The 23,806-nt window shown below is 42.4% G+C and overlaps 1 protein-coding gene across 2 annotated transcripts in view; it reads right to left on the minus strand.

Moving 5' to 3' along the window:
* The window catches only part of BCAR3 (BCAR3 adaptor protein, NSP family member), a 195,204-nt gene that overhangs the window by 124,950 nt on the left and 46,448 nt on the right, over positions 1-23,806 (minus strand). The window contains exon 1 of one of the 2 annotated variants that reach the window (XM_084851786.1): positions 12,392-12,742. The exons of the other annotated variant lie outside the window; for it this stretch is intronic. The gene's annotated coding sequence lies outside the window, so the exon portion shown is untranslated. Of the gene's footprint in view, positions 1-12,391; positions 12,743-23,806 lie in introns of those variants that run through there. 2 annotated transcript variants of the gene reach the window in all.

Here is a 23,806-nt window from a genome sequence, read left to right on the forward strand (position 1 = left end):
AGTGACCTCAACAGTTAGGTACTATAAATCACTGAATGAATGCTATGAAGTTGCATTTTAAATCTTTTAAAAATCCAGTTTGGAAAACAGCACTGTGGCTCAATTCATATGCATTAGAAGTTTCCAAAGCTAAGCCCCATACATTCAAATGGGTTCATTTGAGCAGGGGTCCCCAACCCCCAGGCCGTGGACCGGTCCCGATCCGTGGCCTGTTAGGAACCGGGCCGTGGGGCTGTGCGAAACCCTCTTACCTTGGGTCCCGGGGGGGGGAGGCGATCCATCCCTCCCGCCCGGAATCCTCGCCGGCCCCAGCCAGCTCTGCTCAGTGGCGAGTCTGCGGAGCTGCCAGCTGGCTCTGGCTGCTGGCGGACTTCCAGCTGCTGGGACGTAAATGGTGTCCGCATAGTGGATGCCATTTGCATCCCTGTTCTTCAAGTAATAGGCTATGTAAATCTTTACGTAGCCTATTACTGCAAAGAACAGGGATGCAAATGGCGTCCGCATAGCCGACGCCATTTCCGTCCCAGCAGCCAGAAGTCTGCCAGCAAAACCATCCCCTCCCTAGTCTGTGGAAAAATTGTCTTCCACAAAACCAGTCCCTGGTGCCAAAAAGGTTGGGGACCGCTGCATTAGAGGACTTATCCTCCTTATCTTTGCTGATTTGGCACCTTCTCAGCAATAAAGACACAGGCAACATAGAAGCAATTCCACTGATTGCAGAGGACTATGGCAAGGTTGTTTAAAACAAAGCTGGAGTTCCATTATACATACCTTTATGAAAGTTTTACACAGTTATCTAGGGCAGCCTTCCCTAGACTCCCACAAGCCTCATCAAAGCTCAAAGTTGTAGTCCAATACATCTTGAGGACACCAGGTTGGGGAAGATTAATCTAGGGACATATTCCTTTTAACGTCCTCTATTAGGATGTGCAGAAGTTCCACATGAACTTTCTTTCCTTTTCGTCATTCACATATTCTAAGGAAGGAGGTATGGCATGCTTCTCGGGGCCTGTATTTTCCAGAAGTGCCCCCTAGCCTGGAATTATATTATGCCATACGAACAGATCTCCTCCTGAGAGTGTCAAGGTTTCCTAATAAAACTGGTGCCATCTGGGAGTAAGAGACCTTCATGGTTTTGAGACACAGATGCTCAGGTACAGCGTTACCTATTAATATGGAATACTAAAGTGTGTGCAACAGCTGTGTCTTACAGACTGAAAGCATTTCTCTTTTCCTGGTGAGCTGAAGCTGTGGTCAAATGTTTTACCAAACATGAGTTCAAATTTGGTAGGGCTGATTACTTTCAGAATTGGAGGAATTCCTTTGGGGACTGGATCTGGAATGGGGAACCTCTTTCTGCCCAAGGGTTGAACTGAATTTCAGAGAAGCTCTTGGGGGCCACATTTCAGTAGTGGGCGGGGCCAACAACAAAAGGAATGAGGCCGAGATACCTGCATATTTTAGCTTAAAACCCTTACTGCTAGCCTTTGCGCATGGAAAAAAAACAGCCATGCAAAGCAGGAAAACTGGGAAACAATCAGCAGTCAGGGGAAAGTGGTTGCGGCTACGGGAAGGGGTGTGGCCCTCTGGGGAACCCCAGAGGACCGGATTGGGACTGCAGGAGGGCCAGAGTTGTCCCACTGGCCCAAGGTTCCCCACCCCTCCTCTAAGGAAAGGGGACTGTATGAGCAACATTAAGACAAGCACAGCTCGGCAAGTCAACAGGCAAACAGGAGAAGTGATGTCACTTCCTTCTGCTTCCCTCCATTTGCCCAGCCTTCCCATGATTTACTCAACCTAGAAGAGGGTACAAAAAGGGACAAATGAACCATACAGTTAGCTGAGTGATTGGGCTGGGCACACCCAATGACGGAGCACTGTTAACAATGCAGCAATTAAGCAAGTGTAAACAGAGTTAACCGGATCAAAGCCTGGATAAGTGAGTACCTGGAGCCTCATGTAAGCTGTTCTGAGCTTTTTATAAATGAAGAGTAGACTATGATTGTGATTAAATAAATACATCTTTATTTGAGACAAGTGGCAGTCAAACTATTGGCTTGGCCTGATCTAAAAGTCCAGCAACTTGTTGCAGAGTCTTGTCCGTCTTGGTTTAGGCCCTCTTTAGTGCATACATTTTGTTGTTTTTCTGACCTAAATTTTTGTTATTTCAGCCTTGTCTTTTGCTGCCGCTGGATCACAGAGTTTGATAGTACCGGAATCCAGATCAAATAAAACGGGGATTGTGCTCTGGGACATTTAAAGAGAGTCTGAAGCTACTTAAAATGCATCTCTGAAAACATGTTATCTTCTCTTATTAGCAGGGGATGCCTAAAACCATAACAAAAACAGATTCCAAAAACAACAAAAAATGTTATTTTAGTTTGCTTCCCTTGTATCTTTTCTTTCAACAAGTTACACTAGAATTAAATCTGGGACAGGGTCATGAAACCTGAGGCTAGTTTTGCTGACTGAAAACTGAAAGGAAGAGATAAAATGTTAAACCCCAAATCTTGGCGAGAAACAAGTTCTTATGTCAGCAGTTAATTAAAGAGTCTATAGGTAGAAAGCTACACTTAGATCTGGGAGAAATGGGATTGGAATCTAGCTCCACCAGAGGTAGATTTGTGGGCCAATCCCACAAATAAGCATATGATACAGCCCTCCTGGGACCTGAGAATGCAGACTGGGAAAGTCACATTATCAGATTCTCCCACATCAAAAAAAATCCTTGGGTTGTATCCAATTGTGTCATCCCACAAAGCTTCTACTACTTGCAGAAGCCCCATTTTCATCCTTGCACAAGTGTCGAATACTTTGAATCCACTCGCACAACCCGTTCCTCGACTCATTACAACTTCATAGGGATGTTACTTGTCTAGTTGTGCAAGTTGTTCTGCTAGAGCTCACACAAGCACTAGAGCGGCTTTCCCCAACCTGGTGCCCGTCAGATGTTCTGGAATCCGACTCCCTTCAGCCCCAAGCCAGCATGGCTAATGGAAGTAGCCCAATCCCAAGAGGGTTGCGCCACATGCTATTCTCTGAACAAACAGATTGGTTCTGTACAGTTTTGGAAAATTCAATGACTGTAAATGGGAATGATATTATGTGATTGTTGTTGTGAAGGAAAACACAACTAAGACCCCTTCTTTGCAATTAAAGGTGCCATACAGGAGTAACAAAAATGATTTTAAAAAAGAGGTGAAATGTTTAAGTTCAGGCACATAATGAACACCTTTTACAGTAATTTGGCTCTATCTATTTAGTACACTTATATCTCATTCAACCTTTATAAAGCTCAGAGCAGCTTATATGCTACTCTCATCAGGTAGTTTTCCCATCCATGCATTCACTAGGCTGACCTAGCTTTAGAAATCTAATAGTGCCATGTATCCTCAGAAATCTTTGGACCCTTCTACCTGATCTGTTATCTGCTTTACTCATGCTATTGCTAGGGCAACGCCAAATGGCCTTCCATACTTATCCTTATTTCGTTGTGGGTCCCACTGATTTCAACTAAACTTCCAAATAAAAATGCTTAGGATCACAGCCTTGTAATGAAAACATAGATTCTGACATTCATGAGCTCTCTCTGCAGATAAAGGGCATACATTTCCTGGGCCATTACAACAATCTTTAGCCTTCTACCTGATTCATATATTTTCTGTCTGAACGTTATAAACTTAGATAGACCAAACTCTCTTAAGAGTTACTGATTACCTTTGGGTCTATAAACATTCTTGCTCTCTACCACAGATCAGCTTCTTTTCCATGCTGTTTAATGAAGGTATCTGTGTAGGAATATGGGCAGATTCACACAATCACAAAGGGAAAATAAGCCAAGGCAGCTTATTTTCCCTCCTCACGTGTGCCGGTCGCAAACCGCCTAGTTAGTGTAATTACACTCGCCAGGTGTGGCTTGTCGTGATGTCTGAACCCAGGAAGGGTGGGTGGCTGGGATGATTTGCAACCACCCCTGAAACCTATAGCTTGTTCTAGGGTTGTTGGATGGTTTGTAAACCACCCCAAGCAGCCACCTCACTTGGTTGGGACATCACAATAACCTACGCCTGGTGAGGATAATTATGCTAATTAGGCGGCTCATGATAGGCACAGACAGGGAAGAAAATAAGCGACTGCAGCTTATTTTCCCTCCGTAATTGTGTGAACCCAGTCCTTGGGAAAGAAACACACCAAGAGCAAAGAGGCTGCTAAATGCTATATTTGACAAGTATGGATGTCAAGTGTCAAAACTTTAGATTTCAAAGAGAACGTCTTTGTGCAGCGATCCGACAGAAGCAGTCTCCTGCTACACCACTACCTGTATTACAGTAGAAGTGCTTGCTCATCTTTACTGCGCACTGTGATAATCTGGAAGCTTATTAGAACAGGTTCCATCCCAAGTTAAAAATGAACGAAGCTGCAGGATAGCTTTGTTTGAGGCGAACACAATTATTTTTTTAATAATCATGTCATCTCATTAACTTCATGCTGAGCCAAATATCATCGACATTAATCATGCATTTCCCCAATAATTTCAGACAGAACATATAAGCTCCTGAGGCAACTGATCTTACAGAAGAAAGGAAAGGCTGTAGCAACAGCACACGCTACAAATAATGGAGTCACCCGATGTGTCAGATATTATTCAGTACTCCCAAGGAAGACAGCCGCTGCTAGGGCAGGAGCAAATCTCTCTCTCTCTCTCTCTCTCTCTCTCTCTCATTCTCTCTCTCTCTCTCTCTCACACACACACACACACACACACAATTTGTCCATACTAACCTCAACCTTCATTCCTACCCCCAGCTCCATTATCTCAATCTTAGGTGCTAGCTAGTTATCTGGAGGCTTAGCACTTGTCACGGAGCTCTGGCTCTAAGGAATTCATGTACCTTTCCCTATGTTGCATTGGCTGATGGTACTGAGGACCAACAAAACTGGAGCTAATCTTTTTTTTCTTTTTTTTTAAGCAGACTTTTCCTTAGGAATTTGAAACACATGCCAAGTACTGGATTTGTTCAAAAAGCTATGAAGGATCTAAGGTGGACCTCTAATGAATCAGTTATAGGCGGATCGGTATAACAGCTAACATTACGCCAGTTAGAATCACCGAACTGGCATCTCCCTGCTCTCCACCTAACATGAGTACTGCGGGGAAATAATCCACCACAGCCTTAATGCATCCCTGCCATGGCCCCAGTAAAGAGGGTATGCCAAGAGCTTCTTGGACTAATTCTCTTCCCCCACACACACACACCCCCCCGGGTCTTTTCTTAACTTGGAGAGATCTCAGTAAGATAAAGTTTGAGACGTTCTGGCTTCAGGTTTTAGAAAATGTTTTTTTTAAAAACCACATACCATGCAACGGTGACTCAGGATCCAATCCTATGCATGTTCAGACAGAAAAGAGTCCTACACCTCCCAGCATGACTGGCTGGGGCACGGCTGGGAGTTGTAGGATGCTTTTCTGTCTAAACATGCATAGGATTGTGCCCCCAGTGGACTATTCTACATGAGCCGGGGGAGGGGGGGAGTTCCCATGTTCCCTTTCCCACTGCTGCCTCCTTCATGCTCTCCTGAAGCTGCTCCTGAAGCCAGGGCACCATCCAGAGTGGGAATCAACAAAGGGCTTCAATCAAAAAGCAAGAACTGCAACTCCCCTCCCTTCAAGCAGGAGCACTTTTTTTTGCTCATGCTCAGGGCTACTACGATCCCAGTGAAATTACATTTTTATTCATACTGTAATTGTTTTTAAATGTTCGTGTTAATTACCCTTATCTCCTGCTTTTACGGGAGGCTCCCATTCAATTCACTGATCAGGTCCACGCTTGCTTAGCTGCAACAACGCTGCCACTTGGTGCTCCCTGAAGGACCACTCGCTGGGCTTTCATATTACAATCCAAACTGTTCCCTGTGATAGCGATGCACCTGCTCAATGTAGCTTTATGCATAAGCAATATGCATATTATATGCCCTTAATCAATATGCATCTCTTGATAGTGCATTTAAAATCCACTTCCAAATAATACATGGTTTGGCTGTGTAATTTAGTCAAAAATAAATACCACTGTTTGAAAACCCTTCTGTCACTTTTACCAAGATAGTATCATTTCTTTGTCATCAATAGATCACTAGAAAACAGGCCCTTGACTGAATATATTGTGCTGACAGGTCAAATAAAAACTATTTTCTTGGGCTCCAAGATCACCGCCATGAAATTAAAAGATGCTTGCTCCTTGGGAGGAAAGCTATGGCAAACCTAGACAGCATAGTAAGAAGCAGAGACATCACCTTGCTGACAAAGGTCCACATAATCAAAGCTATGGTTTTCTCAGTAGTAACGTATGGCTGTGAGAGCTGGACTATAACTAAGGAAGGCTGAGCTTCGATGCTTTCGAACTGTGGTGCTGGAGAAGACTCTTACGAGTCCCCTGGACTGCAAGGAGGTCAAATCAGTCCATCCTAAAGGAAATCAACCCTGGCTGCTCATTGGAAGGACAGATACTGAAGCTGAAGCTGAAATATTCTGGCCACCTAATGCGAAGAGAAAACTCACTGGAAAAGACCCTGATGCTGGGAAAGATGGAAGGCAAAAGGAGAAGGGGACGGCAGAGGATGAGATGGCTAGATAGCATCACCGATGCAATGAATATGAACTTGAGCACACTCCAGGAGAGAGCGGAGGACAGGAAGGCCTGGCGTGCTATGGTCCATGGGGTCACGAACAGTTGGACACGACTTAACGACTGAACAACAACAACAACAAATAAGAACTAGTAAGCAGATTTCAGAAAAGAATGCAATTCATGATTTAGCTCTTTTGATCACATTATTCGACTCTGAAAACTGCTCTTTGCACATGAGGGGAAGGAACTATATACACCCTTCTCAAATAGCCCATCATTCAGTAAACGTGTCAAGATCTTTTATAGCAGGGATGATCAGCCTTTCAGCATCAGGGCTCCAATAACCTTAATAGTTATAGAGAAAAAGGGGATTTGGGCAGGTGTCACAGTGGTCATGTCACAGTGCTGAACAGCTTGAAAAGCTGCGCCTGCCCATATAACCTTATCGACACAACTGTTAAAAGGGCAGGATCCTTAATGTTGAAAGATTGGCCACTGCTGGTTTGTCATGACAGCTCTGTCATTCTTACCAGTTAACAAGCAGCAAAAACAAAACCCAAGCAAAGCACATTTACTCATCTATTTGCGATCAGACTTATTTCAAGGAAGGGCAAATTCCAAAAGGGGACCCATGTTAAGTCTCCCATAGCAAAAAACAAACAACTTAAGGGTGCAATCCTGTGCAGGTTTAGACAGAAAGATGTCCTACAGCTCCCAGCATTCCCCAGCCTGCTGCTGGCTGGGGAATGCTAGGAGTTGTAGGACTTCTGTCTAAACCTACACAGGACTGCACCATTAAAGACTCGCTAATCTATTGATACTTTCATCAGATGCATGGAATAGACAAACCCTACTCATGTGTTACATGTGTGAATACAGTAAGCATTGTGAAAGGACCACCAGGACTGCATGTTTAGCCCCACCCCCTAAGGCACACCACTCCGGCCTTCCCCTCCATTGCCAGTTTTGCACAGCTTCTGACCCAGGAAGCATCCTGTACTCTTGGAGGCTCCCTGCAGAGTTTCTGAATCGCACAAGAGGCCTCCACAAGTACAGAAGGCTCCCCACTTCAAGTTATGCCAAACAAAGCAACATTAAAGGCGGGGCTAAATGCATGGCCCCGCTGCCCATTTGACCACCCTTACCCTATTCACACAAGTCATGCTTGAATAGGGCTACAGAGAAAACTTTAAACAGACAAGGGAGAGATAGGATATATCCATAATCTTCACTAGCTTGGACTTCACTAAAGTGGAAAACATTTGGCTGAGCTGTACCACAAGCACAAATGAACATTCCTCCTTTATATAAAAATCTCCCTCCCTCAACTAGTATGCCAGGGAGAAGGATAAGCTAGAAGTCTTCTCCATTTAGTTGACTAAATGTCAAAACTGACATTTAGTTTTCTATGTGGAAGGAATCCTTTCCCCCCCCTTTTTCGTTTGGATGAGGGAATATTCAGTCATGTGAGCCTGCAGCTATAGTATGAAGTGGTACAGCCCAGATACAGGTTGACACAGTAAGAAGAAGTAGACCCTAGCCCATTCAAGCTTGTCCCAAAATAAATGTGTTAGGGCAGTGTCCAATGCTGCCTGCGTACCAGCAGAACTCATCAGTAAGGAGCTAGCAGTTCTTAAAACAACCAGAAATGAGTGGAAATGGTAATTCTTTCCAGAATGGGGCAGGTCAGCTAATCTTGCAAGAGGGAGCTCTACTGACCTGTCCCATTCCAGAAATTAGCATTTCTGCTTGTTTCTGGGGTTGCTTTAGGCAGCACTAACTCCCATTGCCCTAGCAGTGGGTCCCACTGCCACATCGGAATGAGTTGAAGTGCAGCAGCAGCATTGGATACTGCCCTTAGTCTGCAAGGTGCCACAAGACTCCCTTGTTCTTACTTCCAAGTAACTGTAGTTAGGATTGCAACCTTAATGATAACTCATATTGGATTTGTTTCATATATAATCCAGTGACTGAGTTAAAACAGCAAAAAAACAAAACAAACCCGAAGAAAATAAAACCTCTGCTCTCCTTCTGCACCCCTAGACAGAAGACTTTCTTTTATTCTGCACGGCAAGTCCATCCATTATTCTCCCACCATTCAGTTACCATGATTTCTGGGAGTTGTCATGGATACGCATGTGAACTTTTCCAACCAACTAACATTCAATAAACCTAAATATCTTTCAAAATAATGGACTTTTGGAAAAAGAAAAGAGAGAACGAAAAAAAAAAAGAATCCAGCCCAAAGCAGTTTATTGGTGTATTCAAACCATGTTTTTATTAACTCATCCAATTAAAACAGCACAAGTATGCAGTTAGGAACATTGGTATGTATTTAAGGTACACTCCAGCCAAAAGGTCTGAAATGTGAGAGTTATGGACATACTTAAATGTTTCCCAGTGCAACACATGGGATTCTAAAACATGCTTAATTTTGGCTCTATTAGGCCTGATATTGTTTATCCTGCCCATCATCGAAAGAGCTCAGGATGATACACATCAGGTAATAATCCCCTTTTATCTTTCTCACACCAACCCTGTAATGTAATGAAGATTAGGCTGAGAGATACAAAATCATGTTGACTCTGGAATCAAATGCAGCTTTAGACTTCGCTTTGAAATAATTATAAGTTTAGCCTAATCTTATTTTTTTCCCTATCTACCGACCCAAGGTTATTTCTTTTAGTATCAATAGCTCACACTGGCTCCATGGCCCTTTCTGTTGTCTAGCAGCTTAAGATTTGCATCAGTTCTTCACAAATGGAGAGAGTTCAGGATGAGTCATATCCAGAGAAGTGGGTTCTTCTTCTCTCCCTTCCTCTTCTCAGGGACAAACACAACCAAGCTATTCATTCTTCAGCCAAATAAAGCAAGAGAACAATGTTGTCAGCGCAGCTACAAGGCAGCCCACTTCTCTCACTCTTTACTAACTTTCCAAACAGATTCATTAGGAAGCCTGTCCCACCCCCAAAGACCCTGCCTCCAATTGAACCTTATCCAAAACACCGCCAAGGGTACCTACCTGAGCCATTTGATAATAGGATAATCTGGGTGTAACACTGTAAACAAGTGTGCGGTGGAGGAGGAGAAGAGAAGCAACAGAAATTGTTTAGAAAGAACAAAGAGTCTTATGGCACTTTAAAGGGTAACAAATTTATTCTGACATGAAACTTTTGTGGACACTGTCAACTTCATCCCGATGAAGTACATCTGAAATGGACATTGTCCACAGAAGCTTATGGCAGAATAAATGTGTTAGCCTTTAAGATGACACAAGACTCTTCATTGTTTTTGCTGCAACAGACTAACACAGCTACCCCTCTGGAAACTGTTAGAAATTATTTAGATAATTCCAAACAATAGGAATACGTATACAGTTTTTAAAGAGGGTTGTTGTTTTTTTTAAGGCCTATGCATTTTAAACAAACTTTACTTCATAGAAGAATGTTTTGTATATTCAGACATCAGTGCCAGTTGTGTCTGCTGAGAGAAAATCAGCCAGGATATTTAATGGGCAAATTCCTTCACATCCCAACTACCATAGTAACGTGTTGTTGTTTTTAAAGTCACTCTTACAAGTCGACACACACAATTGCTTGCAATTCATTAAGCAAACCTCTCCATTATTATCCTCTTCCAAATCCAAAGGTAAACTTGGCTAAATTAATCACAACTAAGCTAGCGGAGAGCACAGACACAAAGTACAGTGTGTGTGTGTGTGTGTGTGTGTCTGTGTCTGTATGCCTTAAAGGTGTCTGGTTAAACTGCTTATCCCTTGCATAATAATTACACAGGAAGTTCTAGAATTTTGTACGTACTATATTGCAGAAATGAGTGTGACAGGAATGGTACAGGCACTTGGCACTGAAGAACATGACAAAACTGATTATTATTATTATTTTGACAGCATCATCAATTGTCACGATGCTTTACAGAAATACAAAAGGGCAGGTCACAGTCCCAAGGAGACTACAGTCTATAATTCAACACAAGGGAAAGAGGAGGCAGGGAAAGAATATGCAATTGCTGCAATGACATGTAGTTTAGTTATAGTATGGAATGGGAACTAGGATGTTATGCCAATAAATCACAGAATCAATATAATTAGGATACAATCCTATGCATGGTTAGACAGAAAAAAGTCCTACAACTCCTAGCATTCCCCAGCCAGTCATGCTGGCTGGGGAATGCTGGGAGTTGCAGCATATTTCTCTGTCTAAACATGCAAAAGATTGTGTCCCAAGTCATAGAATCAAATTTCGAAGGACTCAAGAGACCATCTAGTCCAAACCCCTATGCTAAGGTAGAATCAGCAACTATCTCAACAACCCAGGATGATTACAACAATGATGAGAATGATGATGAGAAGAAGAGGAGGTAGTGAGTGAGGAAAGAAAGAACTGTCAGCCTTGAGGTATTTTATCCTATATTCAGGACTGCCCCATTAACATCACATAACGTTTCTTATTAAAAAAAATTAACATGCTACACAGTCAATCTTACTAGGCTTTAAAGTCACAAGTATACACACACACACACACACACACACATATATATATATATATATATAGTATCTTCCAATAATGTACAGAAGATGCACAGTTCTCTATAAATTTGTTAGATGACCAAGGTCCATCTCTGGCTCTAATGTAATTAGTACATTTTATCATTTCTGCTAATTGCCAAACCTTTGTAAACAATCACATAGCTTAGGAGTTTTACTATTTTCCGATCAATAGCCAGCAGTAGCCATTCCAGCAGTCTGTACTGACAGAGATGGGAGGGAAAGCAGAGCCCTGGAGAACAAATCACTCCCCCCCCCCCTTCCTTTTTCCTTGTGCGGTGTGTCTTTTTAGATTGCAAGCCTGCAGGCAGGGACTGTCTTGTTTAATCGATTATATGTAAGGCACTCTGGGGGCCTTTTTGGCGGAGGAGCAGCGTAACAATAGTATAAATAAATGTTTAACCTCACACCAATACCACATGTCAGTCTTCATGTAAATTAATATGGGGTGGGGGGAATAAGCATGCACAATGTATAGAGATATATCAAACCATGCTCACAAGCATCAGTTTATAGCCCATTTTTATTTATTTATTTCATTTCTATACCGCCCAATAGCCGAAGCTCTCTGGGCGGTTCACAATATATGCTGCACTGAGAGTAACGAAAAAGCCACCCTTTCACACTATTCCGACTGTGATGATGGTTGAGGCTGCAATCCTACACAGACGTACCTGGAAGTAAGCCCCACTGAAAACGTGAGACTTATTTCTGAGACGACATGCATAGGATTGCATTGCAAGTAGCACGATTAAGGGGCAAGTAGCCCGCATTAACCAATGTAAGTTATCTGCATTAAATAACCGGGAGTTTTCGACTTTCTATATGCAGGACTTGCATTCCCAAAGTTTTCCTGCAAAACCTGAGCCATTTCAGAATGGCAGCTGTCCCGCACTACAAACAAACATCCACCATAACCGCAGCGTTGCTTGCTTCTATGTAAACACGCACGGGCTTGGACTGCCGCAAATCTCCTTTGCCCCAGCCACAATTTACTCCGGTCATATATATATATATATATTCTTGACGGCAAATCAACAAACGGAAAACCCCGCCAGCAGCCTGCTCCCAGCTCCGCAGATCGCTACACCCCCTGGCGTTGTTCTCCCCGAATCAACAGGGCTTCCTTCCAGAGCACGCCCCGGTCGGTTCTGATCTCGGGGATTCCTCTTCCTACGAAGCCAGAAGGCACCGCTCTTACCTTGCCGGGGGACGCACCAGCAAACCCCGCACCAGGAACCGTGCAACGACTGGTCGCAAGTTCTCCGCTTGCACACCGATCATCGGGCGCACGCGGCTCCTCCGGGCTTTTTTGGCAGCCGGCCTGGTCGGCGATCACTTAAGCAGCGGCTCGGCCAGGACAGAAGCGCTGCATGGCTGGGTGTCTCACGCTTCTGGCCGAGCTGCGAGGCAGGACTTGGCCGCTCGGCGACGCCGAGGCTGCCAGCAGCAGCAAACCCAGACAGCTGCCGAGCACAGCGCGGGGGGAGGGAGGATCCCGCCCCACACACGGAGCCGTGATTTAGTGCTTCTCCAGCCACGCCCCTCCGTCGGGCTCATTCAGCCTGGAGCCCCCTCCATAAAAGGCATTTACATACGGTGACCTCCCGGTGCCCTTGTGGCAATTTTTTTTTTTAAAAAATAACCTTCCTTCTATCCTCCCCATAATTTCACGCTGTAAAATCAATCTCCCCTAAAAAGTGGTGATTTAGTACGTCCTAAATACAAGCCTTTTTTGCGACTAGGGCTGGCCAGGCTATAATCACAGCTAATTTCGTTATTGGGGAGAAGGGGTTGTGCCAGGGTGCCCCTCCCCATATTGGCATCCAATCTCCTGTGCGGTGACTGTGTGTGTTTTTAAATGTCAGATAGCATTCACGGAGTGTGTGTGTGTGTAAGCATTCACTGAGCAAGCCAAAGGGCCACATACCAGCAAATAAGCATGCTTAATTAAAACAGCTGGAGACAAAAGCAATACATAAACAGCAACTCACCCTTGTGTGTTTTTCCTCACTGGATTAAGCAAAGGGGCAGTTTACATGAGCCACCAAATTTGGATTGGTGAAAATAGCCCATACTGTGGGCAGCCTCCCATCAGTCATATTATTGCCAAGGTTCAAAGCAGGGCCAGCCCTACCACTAGGCAGCATGAAGCCTATGATAGCAGAGGTCAGGATATGATCAGCAAATTGTCAACCATCTCAGCTAAATCTGATTTGTTGTTATGTCCAAACAGGAAATTGTGGTTAGTGTTAACTATGGTTAGTGAAACAACCCAGGATCATTGGCCATAGTTTGAAGTTGGGTTGTTTCAATCAACTATAATTAACACTAGCCATAGCTTGTTGAATGTAATACTAAATTATGCCTTTAGCTTTACATAAACAAGCCTCAGGCTCACGAGCTCCCCCTCCCCTCTTCTCCTTACATGACTGCAAAGAGGAGATCCGAAGCTTTTGCTTCCATTTTACTTAACCTCAGTTATTCATTGGCCCTGTTCACACATAACGCTAAGCCACCATGGTTAGCATTGTTAAGGAAACCATGGTAGCTTAGCATGTTGTGTGTGTGGGGGGGAGAAAATTCCAACAATGATGGGTTAGTAACCACCCCGGATAACCACCCCCCTGTAGTGGGGTTAAGGGGGCCCAGGATAGCTTACCATACCTGTGGCAGGCTCTCCAGTGGTTAAAATGGGCTTTGGGTGGTTTCTAGGCCACGACCATAGAGACAGCAGCCTAGAGCATCCCGCACTTCTGGCAAAGCTCGAGGCATCACAGCCAGACTCTATGGTTTCCGTCACATAGCAGCGGATGGAGTGGCTGGCGCACGGGTTTTCCCAGCATGATCGCCACTGGCATCACCACTGGTGGCAGCAGGAGGCAAGGGAACTAACTACTCCTTGGCATGCCATGCAGTTCCCATTCATGTGACGGGCGTGTGCATTGTGGTTTTCCTAACCTCCCTCCCCCACTGTAGTTCCCTTAACCACACTCTCTCTGTGTGCATCTGAACAGGGCCATTATATCTGAACCCTGAAAGGATGGTTAGTCTTAACTATGGTTTAGGCCTAGCCCTTAGAGAAACAAGTCAATTTCAACCCATGCTTTATTATCTTGGTTTGTTTCCCTGAACCATAGTTACAATTAACCACAGTTTGGAATTCATACATAAAGGTCAACCATGATTAATTGAAAACAGAATCATGTACTTCTAATCTCCTCACAGCTGCCCCAGAGGAAGAGAGGGGGAGGAGGAGCTCACAAACCTAAGGCTCACATGTAATACTAAAACATAGATCTGTTACCAGACATAGCAACAAACCATGATTAATTGCAGTGGAAGCAAATGCTTCCAATCTCCTCACAGCCATGCCAAAGAAAGAGAGGGGAGCACATAAACCTGAGATCGTTTATCACTAAACTATGGTTTGGCATTACATACAAATGACTTTTCGTATGTGTATCTTTTGTTATTTTATAAATCTGTGTGAGGACACACCATACAACTGTTTTAAAATGCCATGAGGAAAAAACACACATTCATTTTGAGATAAGAGCTGCCACAGACAACTTCACATAGAAGTAGAAAAATAACTTTCTTTTAAACAATTTTAGCAATTACCATACAGCCTTGTTTATTCGTAAGACTTGGGAGAGATATTAGAGTCTTTCAGACAGTCATGCTTTCAGATAAAGTGAAGTACGATTTACACAGGATTTACACAGGATAAAGAGTACATTACACAGGAGATGTACTATAAATATATAATACAAAATAAGATGAATAGAAATTATGGACAACCATTTCTGATAAGAAAAGTTCTCTAGTTCCTGTCTGTGTGGTCTTGTGGAAGAAGAACTGAATCTGAATCTGGGTTAAACCACTTCTATGGACTCAAGTGGGCAAATTATTATCTTTCAACTTTGACTTTCCATCCATAAAAAGAGCATAATAGCAACAGTCCCTTACCTCACAGGTTTGTTGTAAGGACAATCACAATAAAATATTATAAGAAAGCAAAATAAAAGTGCTACATAACTGAGTTCTTTGCTGTATCTGCACTTTTTTTCCAAGGGCACTTCTTGATGTCTCTTGACTATGCTGCATCAGTTTTTCCTGTTCAGCAATCCAGATCTGCAAGGGACTTCAGTCCATGCTGTCTCCTGCCAAATCACATGACTGACTGGCCAGAGAACCACTGCAAGCCATACATTCTGCATGGTTGACTTCTTAGAATAAATTTGGAGGTTACTGGGGGGTACTCTTGGTAGGATGCTATAGCACACAGCTCAAAGGATAGGATGGGTGGGGAACATGTGTGGTCCTCCAGATGCTGTTGAACTGCAACTCCTATCAGCCCTAGCCAGCATAGCCAATGGTGAGGGATGATGGGAGTTGCAATCCAACTACATCTGGAGGGCCACACACTCCCCATCCCTGGTATAGGAAGTTAACATTGACCTGGTTTGAATGATCAAGCAGCCCACTGTGGGTTGTTTAAGCCACAGTGGGCTCTAGCACATGCCGGGCGGAATTTGCATATTCAATGCCTGGCTGCACCTTGCTGTGTCTTGCAAACCCAGGGACTGCATGTTATGCGACGCTTAACCCTCGCCTAATCCAACAACAGACCATGGGTTAGGTGAGGGTTGTTTAACTCTCGTATAACCCAAGGTACTTGGGTTCCCACAACACGAGGCATGGCCAGGCGTTAAATATTCAAAATGGCCACCTGCACCCACCCGGACCTCACTGTGGCTTAAACAACCAGTGGTGGCCTGTTTTCATTGTGCAAACCAGCCTGTTAGAGATGTACTACAAGGCCCAAATGTATCCCCTTCAGTGGGCATCTGCCATCTCCTAGCCCTCAGTTTTCCCAATCCTTACTCAGGTATAGTCCCCAAATAAGCCATCTTTTATGTTCCAATGGCTGTAGTCTCTGTTTCAAATGACCAATTCACATTCTCACCCAGCAGAAGACCATTGTTCTGTGATGGAGGAAACAGGTCAGGATGTGCAAGGTATTCTAACATGGGCCCATATGTGCAGAGACCCAATTTACATAATCCTTGGCCAGGTATGAATATATGAACCAGCCTTATAGATACAGTATTTGTGTTTCATTTATGAGATTAAGTTAAGTGCCTATCAGTAACCCCTTCTTTTACATTTTTGGCCATTTATATGCAGCTCATAATCTCAAAGGACTTGTATTTCCAGATTTGCTCCTTCTTCATTAAGGTTATGCCCTGTCGTTACCTATTTCTTTAAACTCTCACATTCTGGTAGCCGCCTCTGAAGGGATTCCTCGCTTTCCTTGAATTTTGATATTTTGCAGCTGTGTTGTCTTCTCTAATCCCAAAAAGTTTTTCTTAACAGTGTTCAATTACTTTTGTTTTGGTCTGAATTCATAAACCAGGAGCCCAAAGGCTTTACTGCTACATGGATAATAATTCTGCCTTAGCCAGCGAAGCTTTTTTCTAAATAGAATGATAGGTTGTTGAGCAATACCAGTTCATAAATTTCCTGTAGTTTGACTGCTTTAAAAAAAAAACACACCCCTTTTCTTTAACCATTTCTGTTCCAAAGTCTGACCCTTTCCATCTCTTCATTACACAAAGCTATTACCTTTTTCTCAAATTGCATCTTAACAGCATCTACATACACAGTGTAGTTCAATTTGCTCTCCCTCAAGGATTTCATCATAGGATTTATGAGTTCTGCCAGATTATCACAATAATTCTGCTAAAACAGTGGTTACAATAATGGTGTCAAGCAGAAATCTTCAAGAGTCAAGGATCTATAAATGGCACACACCAACCCAGTTTGGGTGTACAATCTTGGCTTTGTACACATACATTCTGTCCTCATGCTAACCCTCCTTTCTCAGCATGTGGAGATTAACCCAGGAAGTATTCCATGATTAACCATAGTTTCTGACCTAGGAAACCATGGTTCTCAGGTTCAAAAAAAGCCAGGATCAGAAACCACAGTTGAAATTGATTTAACATCTGGCTTTTTCTGAACCTAGTAACCATAGTTTCTCATTTTGGACATAACAGGAAACGATGGTAATGAAAGACTTTGTGGGTTAATCTCAGCGTGCTGAGAAGGAAAGGGGCCGCATGAGGACAGAACATGCAGGCATAAGACTCCTGCATATTTCAGCTTTATTAAACTGAAGTTGGTATGACCGAACTGGGCTATTATGTATTTCCAGTGATTACACTCCATTCTATCCCAGGGTTATAAAACCAGCTTCTCTGAATATGGGATTGCTCAGAAAGTTGCTAACAATCAATAAGAATAGATCCAGAAGGAGGAAACCACTTATGGTTCTATCAGTCAGGCAATGTGCTTTGCACTCTTTACCACGATCGCGCTAGCAACAGCTGACGATGATTCTGCTTTTTGCAGATGAATTATTGGGGCAGAGACCCATATCTGCACTTGTACATTTCCTTACTTCACACACTAAACACTAGGAATCACTCTGGCACATTAAAGAGCAGCTTCTACCACATCAGGGTACGTCCAAATTACATATTTAACTCAGGAAAATGATGTGGTAACTCATGTTTTGGGACCATCAGTATGTCAAGAATTAAAGAAAGTGAACTGAAGGACTATTTCATATATACATAATATAAAAAGTTGGTCCATTAGGAAAAAAATCTAATCCATATCTAAATCCAAAGAGCCTTCTGGATTCTTTCTAAATGTTCATGAGATGTTGCTGTAGCTATCCCAAACCCACTTCCCTATGATCTAGTTCTACTTTGCCTCAACAATTTTGTGGGAAGCCTGGATCATTTTGTTACACCAACACTGTTCATCCATCTGTTTGGCTGGGGAATTAATTTGGTATGGGAATTAACAATGTGACCCAGAGCTTTCAAGTGCTATTGAAGCAACATGGGTTGGGATATTGGAAAGGTTTTTTCAGAGGCTACTAGCCCAACTCAGTAACATATGAATTGGGCCTCAGTTTCTGAGACAGCAGCAGATGTAACTTGACGTATTCGCAAAGCTTTGTGTATATTTTTGAAAGGGAAACTAAAAATATTTCAAGCTAGAGTGGATAACATTAAAATGGTGGTGGCCCTGGACAGTATCCTGCATTTTTGTAGCTGGCCTTGCTGTAACAGTCTAACAGTGCAATTCAGTGCATGACTACTCAGAAGTAAGCCCCACTGAGTTCAATGGAGCTTACTCCTAAGAAAGTATGGACAGAATTGCAGCCTCAGACACAGAAAATAACGATTTATTTTTATAATTTATTTTTATAATTTATTTTTATAATTTATATCCCACTTTTCCCCTCCCAAAAAAGGAGTTCCTCAAAGTGGCTTACAAAATACAAAAACATAACAGCATCAATGATCAATCATTAAAACAAGTTTACAACAAGCAAAAAGCATCAGCAAAGACAAACACACAAAGAGCCAAGACTAACAATAAATGAACTTAAGCAACCATCCTACTCATATACAACCTAATACCATTGGTACAAAAGCAATTTATGTTATTTATTTTCTTCCTGGCTAGGTAAGCCATTCCCTCACCTCTATCAGTAATGTGTGATACTTCCATTTTTGCTGATTTCAGCTTTCTTCTTTCTGATATCTTTTCTTTGAGACTATTGGGGTCACTGAACAATACATTATTTTCACTTTAACAGACCTCTGCCACATCATCAAACGTGTCACATAAGAGAGAGCAGCTGAGAGGTAATGGCAATCATTTCAAGCCAACAAGACCCTGACAGCTGATTCTTGTTGTAAGACTGTTATAAACACAGTTGCTCCGGGGGAAGTAAAACAGATAAAATATACTGGAGAATAAATTTAATTCACCTCAGGTATCATCTTCCCCCTTCTATTGTCTTCTTCAGACCTTTGCCTAAAATATTCTCTCTCTCTCTCTCTCTCTCTCTCTCTCTCTCTGTCTCTGTGTGTCTTTTGTTTTTACCCAGATGATCCAGAATTGGATCCAACAATTCTTTCAATATAGAATTTCAATATTCCCATAAGGCAATGTATTAAAAATCAAAGCATCTGAAGATTATAAATAGAAAGAAACTGACATGAATTTGGAATGTTGACAGAAATTCAACATGCTTGTCTGCAAAAGAGAGAGGAAGCTTCGATGGATTTAGAAACAAAGAGATGAAAGCAGGAGAAACCAAATATTCCTTATAACTAGGATATAAAATCAGGATTTTATTTTTGTTTTTCTAAGGGGAGGGAAAATGGGCTGCTTCACAGACTCATGTGGATCAGAGTTGTCATGGTGGATGGTATGGATGTGGCATGGTATGCGCTGGGAGCTCCACATCTAGGCCTAGGCATAAGTAGACTTGATTCACACTTGAACTCTCCCTACTAATGCGGGGGAATATTAGCATTTTGTTAACACTAATAGTCCACTCTTCCTCCAGTAAGCTTACAATACATGCAGTTCCCAGGTGGTCTCTGAACTGGCAGCTTTCAGGGCTAGAGCTGCTTGGCTTCAGCAGTAGGAGTACATCATCTCCCTTCAGACCATCTTCTGGGCCTGCTAGCAACACAACAGGCAGTCGTTATGGTACCGGTGCTATTCTATTGACATCACACATAACAACGTAAGAGCTCTGCTGGAACAGACCAAAGGTCTGTTGAAACAGCATTCTGTTTCAAGCAGTGGTCAATTGGATGTCGCTAGAACAGCCTTCCTGAATCCAGTGCCCTCCAGAAGTTTTGGACTACAACTCCCATCACACATGTCCATTGGTCATGCTGGCTGGGGTCAATGGGAGTTGTAGTCAAACACTTCTGGAGGACACCAGGTTGGGGAAGGCTGTGCTAGAAAGAGTACAAGCAGGACATGAAGTCCCAGCACATGGTACCCAAGTCTAGAGATTTGCTCCATTTACCTATCATGGCTAATAGGCTTTGACTGATCTATTTGTGTTAATTTGTTACATCTAAGCTAGTGAGCTCACATAGTCAAGTTTATTGTTTGTAGCCAATGGTCATTACCATCTAAGCCAATGACCATTACCACTACCACTAGTGGCTATCACAGTGGACCTGTTCGGATGCAACAGCAGAGTCTGGCGGCAATTTGTGGGTTAATTAACTCATGAATTGCAGGGACGGGCAACGCACCCAAGCTGCATGCAAGCCACTTCCTGTTTCTAGTAACAATACTTGAATGCCGCACTCAAGGGTTGTTACTGTGACATCTAGATCTGGGAACTTGGGGTTGTTCGTGGGTTAAACAAATCCTGGCTTACTGTAAACAAGCTGTATGCTCATTTACAAAGCCCATTCACTCCCACTTGACTCCTCCGACTAGTGGGAGCAGGTAGTTAACTAGAAAATGAAAGCTTACCACGCTGTCCAAACCCAGGATCCTGGTTTGTTATTTCCAAACAAAGCAGAATTCATAAGCCAAGAACAAACCCTGTTTATGATCCGGGTCTGTAAATGGTGCGTTGTGGGCTTGGATGTCATGGTAAGCTTTGGTTTTCTGGTTAGTTTAGGTACTCATGCGGGAAGAAATGGGCTGCATGCGCTAGTATTTAGCTTGTTACCCTTGTGTGTGAACACACTGTTTCAGTTAAATTCCTCCTTTCCAAAGTTCAACTGGAAATTTAGGATGAATCATTTTGAATATCACTTGGAGATGTGTAAGAGGAGTTCAAGAGCCTATGCGCCAACTCAAAACAGGCATCTGGCACACTACTAGAAGAGTAAGTGCATAAAAGACTGGAATGTGGCACGTAGTAGCTCTTGTTAAAATACTGACATTCCTTTTAAAAGGTTGCTGGTATAAATTAGAACTGTACTGAAATAGATACATTAAACAAAAATCTATTGATTAAACCAAGTGTATTATGTTGTAAATGCAGACATTATAAAAACACAGAAGACTACCATCGAGAATATGTGAAGACCTTTTTTTATTTTCCCAGCATTTTAGTACTCTAGTCTTTTAGCTCTGCTCTTTTAAATCTGTATGTTACATCTCTACTACTTTTCTGCTAGGTTTTTTTCTGATTGTACTTTTATGTTGTAGTTTTAAGTGTTCATATTTTATGTTGTTTTATGTTGTACTTTATGGTTTTAATTTTTATGAACTGTCCAGAGAACTTCAGCTAATGGGTGGTATAGAAAGAAAGAAAGAAAGAAAGAAAGAAAGAAAGAAAGAAAGAAAGGTGAATCAGACCTGTCCATTAGTATCAATAGTTCAAATAAGTCAAGACTAACTTAAGTCACAATATGTTCAATAGGACTAAATCACAGCTAACTTTCTCAGGATCAGGGCCATGAAATACAGGATAAATTGCAACACAAACAACTATCAACATTTGCAGCATGACTATTCGTGTGCTTTTTATTTGCTTGTCATGTTTTGGTTTACCTTAAGGTATTGCTCTTTTTATTTTATTTTGGAGAGTTGCTTTTGTGGGCTTCTTCTGTTGTGGTTTCATGAAGTGAAGTGGTTGCATACTGTGGATAGGTTTAATTTTTTCTATAAAGGTGATGGCAAGCTTTATGTAAAAATGTGTTGGTTTATGGGGCCTCCATGGTGGTGGTAGCAGTCATTGGGCTTCTCCACATGGAGCTTTTATCCTGCTATTGAGATTGGTTACTCATGGAAGTTTGCAGGTCCTTTAGATGACGTCATCAGCCTCCCACGCTAAATGACCTTTATTCCATTTTTTAAAAGATCAGAGATAATGAGCTATCAAATTACCGTGCTTGAGTTCCATTTGAGTTCCCTTATGAAAAGAGGAAAAGCCGCAATAAGAGGAGCTAGACAACAGCGCCATCTAGCAGCTGTATAACGAAACATATTGAAGACTCCAATAAGGAGACTCCAATAAGGGAAAGGAGAGGGGAAAAGGGGGGAAGGAAGCACGTGTAAAGGGAGTCTGTCGTGATCCTGCATTTAAAATGGAAGCAGAATGCCCTGTTTTAAATGCAGGAATTTAGGCTGATGTAGAGATGCTATCTATCTATCTATCTATTTATTTATTTATTATTAATTTCATTTCTATACTGCTCAATAGACGAAGCTCTCTGGGTGGTTCCGAAGCTCTCTGGGTGGTTCCGAAGCTCTCTGGGCGGTTCCGAAGCTCTCTGGGCGGTTATTATTATTATTATTATTATTAAGTTGCAATCATCAGTAATGATGCACAATGCAACATATGCAGCACTTCTTTTGTATTGTATCTGGATTGCCACGTATGAATTCTTGATTGTTGTAGTCATAATCAATTTATTTATATGCCATATTTTCCACAAATACATTGTGCTTAAAACAGTTCACAGAAAATAGACAATTTGAAGACAATGGCCACAATAAAAATTATGATACCGCTACAATGTCGCATCGACATTTCAACAATTAAAAGTTATTTTAACGCATATTGAAAGATTAAATGAGTATAAAACTTACCAATCAGCCAATTAACAATATCCAGAAACAGCAATGTAAACATTATATCCACATTAAGCAATCCATTCAGCAGCTCATACTAAGATACCTAACAATAAGTTACCTAGACCAAATCAAACTAGCAGCAAAAGAAGAATAGATTAAACTAACAAAATTAAACTACCTCTTATCAGCAGCCTCCAACCAAATATGGCCAAGCATACAATATCCCTATACCCAAACACAACCAAAATGTCCAACTAAAAGCCACCCCTTTGTTGAACCAAATATTCGTTTAATGTATTTATGCAGATCTGAGAGTCTATATTCAATTGCAAGGGTAGGAGTAGGTGCTGTTACTTCTACAGGAAAGCCTCATAATTGCATGTTTTTGCCCACCGCTCTCCAAAATGGGATTCCCAGACTGCTGAGGCTGGGCTTCCCTGAAGAACACACCAGCGCTGATGAGCATCTGAGCTCTCAACTCATCAATGCTGATAATCAGCTGAGCTGTTGGCTCTGATGACCAGTCTCCTAGGCAACAACAGCATGCCAGAACATTCATCGCTGGATGCTCAACGCATCCACGAGAATCACACAAAACCATTAGATGGCCCAGTCACAAAAGCTTCTAATCTAACTCCTGGCAGAAACTTAACACTGAGAGGTAAAGGCTGCAGCTATGGGAAATAACATCAGATAAAACAGTGCATGCCTTTAAAAAGCAAAGTCACACACAAAAATCCCAATACACAGAAACCCAAAGCCAACATAAACACTCAGATATCCTCGTCAACAACTGCACATGCCAGAATATCAAAATCACACACCAAGATCACCCTCCTTTTGTCTTCTGCAAAAACAGCTGGATAATGTGACAGTGTTTGACATGTCAGTATTCAAGTGTTACTGTGCTTGCATAATATGATTAAGGAAATGAGTTGCCAACTTTTTACTGGATCTATTCCTATCCCTTTAGCAGCAGCTTAACATGCAGAAATTGCAGTGGATGAGACTTTTCCTGGGATGGAGATAACGTGAGGGGTTAGGTGAGGAACTGTTCACCTTTCATTTTTGTATCTCAGGTTGCTACAGGGCTGGCCCAAGACATTTCTCTGCCTGAGGCAAACAAAATGGCATTCCCTCCATTCCATGTACAGAAGCCAACAGGAATCACAGTGAAATC

Source organism: Heloderma suspectum, chromosome 4 (assembly GCF_057233095.1).
Source record: "Heloderma suspectum isolate Gila_16-S chromosome 4, 16-S_ref, whole genome shotgun sequence".
NCBI lineage: Eukaryota > Metazoa > Chordata > Lepidosauria > Squamata > Helodermatidae > Heloderma > Heloderma suspectum.